This window comes from Typopeltis vanoorti, chromosome 19 (genome assembly GCF_054136105.1).
Source record: "Typopeltis vanoorti isolate ZY-2024b chromosome 19, IOZ_Tvanoo_1.0, whole genome shotgun sequence".
In the NCBI taxonomy this organism is placed as follows: Eukaryota; Metazoa; Arthropoda; class Arachnida; order Uropygi; family Thelyphonidae; genus Typopeltis; species Typopeltis vanoorti.
The window spans coordinates 102,374,754-102,386,022 of record NC_143567.1 but is presented as its reverse complement, the minus strand read 5'-3'; the positions used below and the strand labels follow the sequence as shown (position 1 = coordinate 102,386,022).

General features: G+C 36.5%; 1 long non-coding RNA gene across 1 annotated transcript; it reads left to right on the top strand.

Annotated features, from left to right (window-relative positions):
• Positions 1–2,943: 2,943 nt before the first annotated feature.
• LOC150096403 (uncharacterized) lies at positions 2,944–7,065 on the top strand. The gene is made up of 2 exons (XR_016549934.1): positions 2,944–3,073; positions 6,857–7,065. It is a non-coding gene; the product is annotated as an uncharacterized LOC150096403 (long non-coding RNA).
• The last annotated feature ends 4,204 nt before the right edge of the window (positions 7,066–11,269 follow it).

The window sequence follows — 11,269 nt, the reverse complement described above, 5'->3', positions numbered from 1 at the left end:
CCTTGAAAACCTTTATTGCTGCTCTTAATATTCCAAATCCCATATTACCTCGTAGTGCTCTGCATGGTGGCAGAACCGACTGCTACAAAATGTATCACAAAATTCAGTCAGAAGGGAAAGTTATTCGCTATTTGGACTTCAATAGCCTTTATCCATGGGTAATGAAATACCAGGTATTTCCTATGGGGAATCCCGAAGTTATTATCGATAATTTCGACTATTCTCCTAGGATGTACTTTGGTATTTGCCATGCAAAAGTAAAAGCACCTACTGATCTCTTTTACCGGTTTTGCCCATCACAGTTAACGAAAAATTAATCTACCCCCTGTGTGGAAAGTGTGCTTCCGAAACGACCCCATTATGCTCTCATACGGACCGATCATTTACAGATTATTGGTGCAGTCCAGAGTTAGATTTAGCACGTTCTCGCAGTTATAAAGTTATTGAATTTTACGAGGTGTGGCATTTTTCTCAAAAATTTGAAGGGGAAGAAAACTTCTTTGCTCACTATATTGATACCTTTCTGAAGCTGAAACAGGAAGCGTCTGGATGGCCTGAAGGTCAAAACGGACAGGTTTATCTGGACGAGTTTTTGCTAAGGGAAGGTGTTATGTTAAATAGTGAACACATTAGTAAAAACCCTGGTAAACGTTCACTTGCTAAGCTTTGTTTGAATTCTCTATGGGGAAGGCTTGGCATGAGAAGGTTAAGAACTCAGACCCAGGTGATTTCCTCTTATGAAGACCTCGTAGAACTTTTTTTAGATAACAGTAAAGTTATCCAAGATGCCAGGTTAGTTTCAGAAGAGCAGATGATGGTTGCCTACTCTCCTATTGAAGGCACTGAGCCTGAAAATAGGAAAGGGAATGCTGTCATCTCCTCATTTGTAGCTGCCTACGGTCGGATAAAGTTATATGAGGTTATGGAACCTTTGCAAAGACGGCTTTTATACACAGATACTGATTCTGTGATTTTCATTGAAAAACCGGGCGATTACTCACCGTCCATTGGTCACTACCTTGGGGAGCTAGGTGACGAACTCGACGGTGACTTTATTGTTGAGTTTGTTACCATAGGCCCCAAATCTTATTCCTACAGAACGCGGGGGGGGGTAAGATTGTGACCAAATGCAAAGGCATTACTTCAAATTCTAGTGCGGCCACTGAGATTAATCTGGAATCTATGATAGCAGCAGTAAGGGGTGAGCCACAAAACATCCAAATTCCTGTACCATTTTCCGTCCACAGAGACAAATGGAGCTGTCAACTCAAAACGACCTCAGTAACAAAAAGATTTGGATACACTTTTGCGAAGCGCATAGTGTCAACAGACACATGCACTTTTCCCTATGGGTATTTTAAAGGATAATTCCTTACACTCACATACCCCATAAGCAAAAGATGCCATCTATGGGACAGAAAACTAAACAACATTCTACCTAGTAGGTAAAAATCCATGGTTGTTTCCCAACACGATAATTTGCAGTGTCGTCCTTCTCTTGTACATTTTTTTTTTCATCAATGTTATTGTTACTATTATTCCACAATAGCTTTTTTTCCCCTTAGAATTAAAAAAGAAAATTTCGTCTTGGCATGATTACATGGTGACTGTGATAAAAAAAAAAATGTTGACAAGGAGATTTTTTGGATATTAAAACAAGTATCTATTTGTTTTTACATGATCTCTGATTATATAAAAATAATCACAGTCTTATTATGTTATCATTTTCGATATGTTCATACATCCATTTACATGTATAATTTCGGGAGCTACTCAGTCAGGAAAAACAACATTCGTGTTGTCTCTCTCTCTCATAGAACATTGTAATCAACTAATCAAACCTCCACCGGAACGTATCGTTTACTGTTGCAGTGAAAATCAAGATAAATTTAAAAAATTTACCAATATAGAATTCGTGAATGGTTTGAAGTTACCTGAATTTGATTCTAATGTGAGAAATTTACTCATAATCGATGATTTGGTTCACCAGGCTAAGGACAGCACGGAAATAGCTGATGCATTCATAAAAGGTTCACATCACCGTAACCTTAGTGTCATTCTACTGACACAAAATTTATTCTGTAAAGGTACACATTTTCGTACAATTTCTCTCAATAGCCATTATGTTATTGCTTTTAAAAATCCCCGAGCCTCTTTGCAGTTTTTTCATTTAGCTTCCCAAGTATTTCCAGGACAAACGAACGTGTTAGTTCAGATTTATAAAGAGGCAACACGCGAACCCCATTCATATTTAGTTTTAGACTTTAGACAGGAAACACCTGATATTTTACGCTTGAGGTCACGGATTTTGCCAGTGGAAGAACCCAATACAGTGTTTATCCCTGAATGGCTGATAGACTCAAACGCTATGAATATCTCATCAAGTACTTATCTCATTCCTCTCCCAAACAAGCAATTGATGCTTTAAAACATTGCACCTCCAGCCAAATCACCACACTCTGTGAAATCTGCAAAAATGTTTTATGTGGAAATATTCCACTAAAACACAACCAGAAGTCACGCCTATGAAGGATAAAAAATTATAAGAGACTAAGTAACAAATCGCTTCCCTTCATTACCAGAAGAAAACTGGTTTTACAGCACGGGGGAGCACTGTTACCATTATTAGGCAGTATCATTGTTCCTTTATTGACTTCACTTATTAGAAAATGAATATGTTTAAAAAGTTTACACTTCTCCAATCACCAGAGGAGCATGAACTCTACACACTTGATGACGAAATGAGTGCCATTTTAAAAATAAGAAATAAACATACAGATGAAAAAGTAAAAGCATATTTAAATGTTCTGCAAAAGTATTTTGGGTTGAAAAACCAATTGGCTCTCACAGAAGGAGAGCAACAGGAACATAGACTACCACGTCCAGAACCTTTACTGAACAAACCAAATACCCGGAACCATTCCCATCAACCATCAACGTCAGCCAGTCCCAGTGAAGAAAATGCTTCCACTCCAATCCCTCCCCGCAAGAGAGCTCGAAGAAGGAGTACCAAATTCATCTCTCTGTCTCCCCGAAAGCTGCGCGGGAATAAGAAACTGGTTTGGAAAAAATGGTAAGCGAAAAAACAATTTTTTTTAAAATTATTTTTTTATTTTCAGTAAATGATCTGTAACAGCATTAGTTACTACAATATCATTTAACCACAAATCCTTAGAATAACATTTACTAATAATATTTTGCATAGAAAGACCACGACATCTCAATATTAAAAAATACACACAATGCAAACCACACGCGACAGATTCCTTAGCTTGTACAGCTACAGAATTATAATGCCATTTATTAGTGTTAATATTCAGAAAGTTAACAATATCGTTTTCGGGTGGACGACCGAAGCTATCGAAAAAATCACCGTGTTTGTCTTTAATATAGATAGCTTGCCAATGTTGTCCTGGCAACCAGGTCGGATCTGTGTTCACGACGAACATCGACTGTTGTTTTCTGATCGGATATTGTGGCAATTCATCACGAGCACAAACTCCTAAACCCACTTTTCTCGTGGTGGGTTCTAACTCTAGTATGCTTACTAATTGTTCAGTGTTCATAGTCCAGTAACACAGAACGATCCTTTGTTACGGATAACGTACACTCAAATTCTGCATAAAGAACCACTGTGATGTTTTCAGGAAGAGGTTGAGCAAATTTAACTTCGAGTCGCACACTTCCTCTTCTTAACAGGCTGACATGGGGGGCAACGGCATTTTGATCTGGCGATAATTCAAATCCATAGAGAATGTTTCCCTTTATGTATTCTTCATAAGAAATGTCATTACCACAGTCTCTGTTCCATTTACCTAGTGATGTTAACAGTGACATGTAACATCTGCTGTAATGTCTTTCTTTGAAGTTCGGAGTCAAAGGTTGTGAGGGATACTGAATACCGTCAGCTGTCACTACAAGAAAATTCAGATTGAAGTAATGAAAATTAAATGGATTTCTGTTGAAACTGCCATTAAATCCATCACTAGCGACCAGTCCAATAATTAATCTAGATGGTATTTCACCTAGATACAGATTGTCTTGTGTGGCATCTGACATACCCTTGGGAATCGAAAAATAAGACACTTGCACACGATTGATGGGATATATCATGTTTGATTTGTCTAGCACAGACAGGTGAGCCAGTTGAATCTTTGAATTTATTTTGACTTTGCGGACAAAAAGTGTAGCCTCTTCAATTTGCACTTTAGCCTTAGAATCAGCATTTGCAGTCAGTAAACAAAATTCGGGAGAACTGCGAACCATACGAATACGAACAGTAACGTTATTGATCAAGTACCGGTCTTGATGCATGATGTCAGCGTGTATTCGCCCAAGCATCTCGACACTTTTCGATTGGTTAATTCGAGCTTGTCGTCTACGCATCCCACATTCACTTTGGTAAACATATCACTAACATTAGGCACATCATCTTTAACAAATAGTTCATTTGTGAGTTGACTGTTTTTAGCATTTTTGTCATAATTTAGTAGGTTTTCAATATAAGCCCTATAAGGATACGTGTCTGATGCCACATTCACTAGTTTATCTTGGAGAAAAAAGTCAATTTGACTGAACAGGGAATGGAAAAAATTATTCACAACACCAACTGAAGAATCTTCGATAGGTTTATTATCATTGTCAGTGATGCGCACACGAACACGTAGGTATGAGTTTCCCAAATCCAAGTATTCTTCAGACGTACCTGGTATGCAAAATTCCACAGGACCTCCACTGTCAGTACTGGATATTGGTTGGTAGGTGACATAAGAACTTCTTTCCACACACATGTTGACACGAGGGTGGGAAAAAAGATCTAACTCTGACATCATATCCTCAGCAAAAGATGTCATCTCGCTTGCGCTTTTTAGTATTCGTTTTTTTCTTCTTGCTTCCTTGACCTCTCTGAAGTAATCGACTCTGAGCCTTTTCAGCAATGATTTTCCCAGCTTCTGATGCTCTATTTATAAAGGCTCGACGTACAGATACCCCTTCCAATACATCTCCTATCATATGCTGACCGGCTTTTAAGGCTTGACGACCGACAAATTGAGCTGCAGGTTTTAAAAGTGGACGTAGAAAGGAGAAGGCACTCTAGAAAATGCTACCTAATCCGTACCCACGCTGTATTGGGGGGGGGGGGGCGTAAACATTTGAGTCCCACCGGCCTGCAATGTGTAATATCTGAGATAATCAGTCATCCTTCACTTGTCGGAACTGTAATTTAACTGTTGTCTTGCCACCACGAAAGTGGAACAACTCGCCGCTGTCAGAACGAATTTCAATGCTAATTGACTGAAATGTTTGTTTTCGTAACGGATAATAATCAGGTTGAGCAAAAACGAAGGAACACTTAGTGCTGCACTGAACAACTCGTAACAATGGTACACATGTATCACCAACTATCTGTTCTTGTATTAAATCAGAATAAACAAAATATGCGGCTACACCCCTCTTTATATCAACTGGATATTTCCCTGTAATTGTACCTTTTGGGACTGTCAGAGAAATAGTGTTGTTTGGGTTCTTTTTTCCAATAATCACAGAACTCACATCAAACATTGCTTGAAGAAGTTCAGAGGGTGGATTGTAACTGCCATGGGGAATCTTGTACACTTTGTAAAATCCTTCTTTAGACTTTTCGAAAACTTTGTTTCCTGTGATGTTGTTGTTGTCGATATTGTTGACTCCTCCTCCAATTGCACGTATCATATGAAACTCATCGTAACCGGAATCTATGTTGTTAAATTCTCCCAGAAGATGAATTTCGGCAAGAGCAACTTCCAATTTACCTTTAAGTCTGATCTCGTGTGGTAATTCCACTTGAAATTTCGTTTGCGTGTTTGTAGGAAACATTTTCATACTGGCATTACTGGGAAGGGTTAAATAAAACATCTTCGCTACGAACCCAAGAATTATACGATGAGGGATAACCGAGCCACTTAACAAAATACTGAAGCTTTCCTTTCTGTTTGCGCTGTTTAAGTATTTGTTCGATTAGATACACGTCTTCCGGAAGTTCAGTGGGTACATTAGCCTTTTGCAGTTGAGCTTCGTAGAAAGTTCCCTCCACTATCTCTCCGTCCCGACTGCGAACTCTATATACTACAGGGTTTCTATTAATAACCTGAGCAATAGTGAACAATTCTCGTGTCCAGTTACCCCAATACCCTTTTCTAAATTTGTGGGTATCATCACTTAAAACCACACTATCACCTACTTGAAATTTTGGTTTGGTAGTCTCCTCTTGGGTTCCGTACAAATATTTCCAAACACGATCCTCGTTGTGGAGGTTAACTTGTGAAGGAGCCATACCGATAGTGCGGTGTGGTGTGAGGTTATAAGTATGTACAAGGGTCGGCAAAACTTTCGTATAACTTTTACTTTTAGTATACGTCATCCATTTGTAGATCTTTGTTTTCAATGTTCTGATAAATCTTTCTGCAATGGGTGCTTTCATTTCACTCCTGGTCGTGTAGAAATGAATATTATGGTTTTTAAACATTGCACGAACTTTCTTGTTGCAAAACTCTTTTCCTTGACCAGTGTTTATGTAACATGGCACTTCATCTTTAAAAATAGACTCGAAAGCTTTAACAACATCGTCTGCTGATTTCTTCTTCAGTGTTCGAACCCACGCAAAGTGTCGGGACTTTGATTTGATTGCTTTTAAACTTTCTTCTAATGGATTTATGTCTCACATAAGTAGGTTGTGTTGCTAACCAACTTTTCAGTTTCATGTGACAAATTTGTATGTTTCTGTAAAGCTTTGATACTTCCAAAACTAACTAATGTATTAGGATTATAGTAATCTGCTAAGTTTTCGATTACTATCAATGATTTTTTTTCTTTGCAGGTGAAAATCAAGAACCATCGCAAAAGTGGCAATTATTTGCTTTTATAGCAGTACTGCTAATATTAGTGACCTCAGAAATTTCCATAATCATTTGGGAAGTGGTATCAAAATCAGGCAATCAAACTTGCCTCATCAAAGAAATGTTACGCCAAGAAAAACACCATTTGCATTGGTGATATATGTAAATTCCTATTTCTGCATATTGCATTGTAAATAATATCTGTGAAATAAATATGTAAACTTAAAAGAACAAACAGTGTCTTTGATGTGTTAAGTAAGAACACTTTTGAAATCACCGTGAACACACACACGATTTGTTTATTTATTTATTTATTTATTGAATTTTAAGATCTTAATTTTAGACAAATCAAAATATTCGGATGAATTATGAATAAAATATGAAGTTGATTAGAATATGAATATAGAAGAAAATACAGATGAGCTATGAAAAAAAAACTGTATGCTTGAGTGCCATTAGTATATATAATTAAATTATTCAGAAAAACTCGAAACACGGACGCCATCACAACTCTACTCTACTCTAAGAATTCCCACCTTTAACAAGAAAGAAAGAAATACCCCATAATGTATTGGAAATTAGTACAGTCATCTATAGACAACCAAACAAAACATGAAGATGTGTGTCACCCTGGGAAAATTCCAAGATATCTTATCTCAAAAACATCGCCCACAATTCCATAGCCAAACCAAAATACCATGTGATATCACATAGAGACATATGTTCCCCAGAAATTTCCAAACACATAACGTCACGATTCTTATCTCTAAATATCATCCACAACGCAATAAACAAACCAAAAACACCACGTGATGTCCCCGACAGACAAGGGCCCCAGTGAAATTCCAAACTCTATAACAACAAACATTCACGTCACGATTCCTTATCTTATCTTGATCTTCATCTGGTCAGAAGTGTCCACCAATCACGACACGATTCCTTATCTCTAATATATCTCCCTTTTCCATTCAAAACAACAACGTTACTTATTTACAACTAACAAATGACGTCACTTATCTACATCTCATAACAACAAACATTCAGGTCACGATTCCTTATCTTATCTTGATCTCCATCTGGTCAGAAGTGTCCACCAATCACGACACGATTCCTTATCTCTAATATATCTTCCTTTCCATTCAAAACAATAACGTCATTTATTTACAAATAACAAATGACGTCATTTATTTACAAATAACAAATGACGTCACTTATCTACATCTCATAACAACAAACATTCATGTCACGATTCCTTATCTTATCTTGATCTTCATCTGGTCAGAAGTATCCACCAATCTCAACACCATCATTCCATACGCGAACCAAAACACAACTGAAGCCATTGACACATATGCCCACAGGGAAATTCCTAACATTCCAAACCCATGAAGCCACGCATACAATGACGTCAGCAACCAATCACGTCACGATTCCTTATCTTATCTTGATCTTGATCAGAGTGACCCCCCTACTACTGATGTCAGATAAAGAATTTGTTTTATTTAATTCATGTTTTAATTCATGATTGTATTTGATTGAATTGTAATTCATTTTGTTTCGGTCATTCATGAATGTAAAAATAGTTTTGATTGATTTCTGAAGTCAATAATGTATTAATACAAAACACTGGAAATTATTTAGAATAAAAAATAAAATATTTCTGATTTAAGTTATATATATGTATAAAATTCTGAACATACTGCGATAAATACTTATGAACAAAAATGCGTCAAATACTTTTGAACGCTACTGTACATATGTACTACCCCGATTCCCTTGGTTGACAGCACTGGTGTACTTCAGCAGATTACGGAAACCATGTACAGAGGAAGTTTCATTGAGTTGTACGAGTTGAATGCCGTCTGGAGTTTTGTGAAACCATCCAATCTTCAGAATGCTGATTTGTCACACCAAAGTAAATGCCCGTTTCCAGTTAGTGGAGTGCCATCAATGCAGGAGCCTTGCACCATGGAGTGTTTGCATTGGCGTATTTGGGCTGTTAGCAGTGACAGGTGGAACACTAGCAGTTCAGCTTTTGGAGGATTCAGAATAGCAGACAAAAATCCATAATGAATCCAGCTGAGATCTCGCTCACTCTTCATGGTTTTTCCACATTTTCCGACTTAAATCTGTTGTCGATCGACATTTTCTTTGAAATTTAGCTTCTTTTTTTTTTCTTTTTTTTTTTTTCCACCGTTCGAGTCACATCACGTTTCCTCTTTCTGTCTTCTCAATGCTGTTCTATGCGGTTTATAAATGAATAGACTTAGATGGAATTTTGTATAATGTCATCTTTTCTTTGACTTAACGAGTCCCAGATTCGAATGAACAATGCAAATACACCCTGACAAGTTAATTAGGTCACTTCTTTTTTAACCCTTGCCTTTCACATATGAATTCCTTGCAAGGTTTACAGGGGATCCGTTTCTCCCTTTCGAGGTTTCCCACATATCCCTTTATTAAATTGGTTCCTTCTTTTAATTTAGCTAATATTGTTTTGATTGTCATGTGCCCTTACTTTAGTTGATTATTTCTATAAGTCAAGCGTATTTTAAGATGTTTTTTCCTTCCCTAGCTGTCTCCTGACGAGGCACCAAAAAGTGCCGAAACATGTTTCTTGACGTGGGAAGGTGAATGCAAAATAAAATCTCAGGCAATTTGGATTTAATTAGATTTAAAAATGTGTAAGACTTAAACAATTAATGGCTGAAATGTCCTACTGGTACAGTAAGTGTGGAACCAATACATTATCACAGGTGTTTCATTAAAATTTAGGCAAAATTATTGTGTCCCTTTGAAGGACGCCGCGTTGTCAAGAAACATGTCGGGATGGTGGGAAAGAGACTTGAATATAGTTAGTGCTTTTTTTTTTTTTTTTTTTTTTGTGCATAATTACTGCTACGGTCTGTACTACGTAGCGATATGAACCTGGCTGGCTTCACAACTAAGATGTTGCGAACTCGAGCACTGGTTTATTATAACATTCACGCTGTACCTAATCTAATGTATACTTCAGAGATTGCCATTCACTTAACCCTCGGGAACTCGCAACTGATCTGACAGATACATGCAAAATGTTTAATATAAATATTCTTACACAATTCAGTGTATAGCTGGGAGGTTATGACTTGGAGGTTGTGTATTCATGTTACGAGTGATATTCCGCACTGTTTATTGCTGTCAGTTTGGTTTAACACATGTTATGTAAAGGTTTGTGATATTTGACATTAAATTGTATCTGAGAGATACCGCGACCTCCGACGTCAGTATAGTATGGTTTAGTTTTTTTTTTTTTTAATTCTTTGTTCAATAGTTTCTAGATTGTAACAAAATAAATAAACCATGTATTACTGAAATAGAGAGCCAAAGGCTTATTTATCATAAATGTCCTTAAGAGATGTGCTTTACATTTATAGAAAATACTAAGGAAAGTGATCTGGAGCTTACTCCACCTTTACTACGAGTTGCCCGTAAGTTTGCTTATGCTTGCATCCACCGAAACTTTTAGTTTCTATATATTCGGCACGAAACTCTTCTAGTTTCTATATTCTGCTATGAAATAATGTTGGATTCAATATCCACTTAATTTGTATCATCATGTTAAGAAAAAACATGATGATACAAATTTAAATAAAGAAAAAACATTTGCAGTGTTTTTTCTTTATTTAAATTGTGGGGATATTAGATCCCACATTGTTTTAAAACTGAATAAGAAACTCAAAGATCGGAATCAAAGAGTTTCATGAAGTGCTTTAGCGTATGCTAGTAGTCGCTAGTACTTTTATAGTTACTATATTCGGCATGAAACTCTTTGATTCCGATCTTTGAGTTTCTTATTCGGTTTAAAAACAATGTGGGATTTAATATCCCCTTAATTTAAATAATGTTTACATCGCCGAAATGAAGCCTATTGGCTCTTTATTTTAAATAATTGTTTCTTTATGTTTTTTTTTTTTTTTTTTTTGCATTTCAGCACATACTAGTAATGAATGTATCTTTCAGATATACTGCGACCTACGCCTACGCTGCGAGCTCCCGAGGGTTAATACTAATTATTCATAGTACCTACATCACTTTTAATACCTTTTTGATTTATAAAATGGCTGTTATAAAAAGTAAAAAAAAAACACAATTTCCGTCAAAAGTGAGAACTAACTTAATTTGTAAAGACAGAAGAAAAATGTTTAATATAATTAAATGCTTTAATAATTTAATTAATTGAAGAATTCTATTAATAATTTGACAAACTGGACTTCAGAGAACAAATCTGATGTCCGAATAGAAATCAGCAAATGCAGAATGAACAACCTAAAATCTAATCAGAACTGTGCATCCAGGTTGAGTCTGATTTTCATTCTTAAAAAAAAAAAAAACACATCTTCTACTTAATAAAT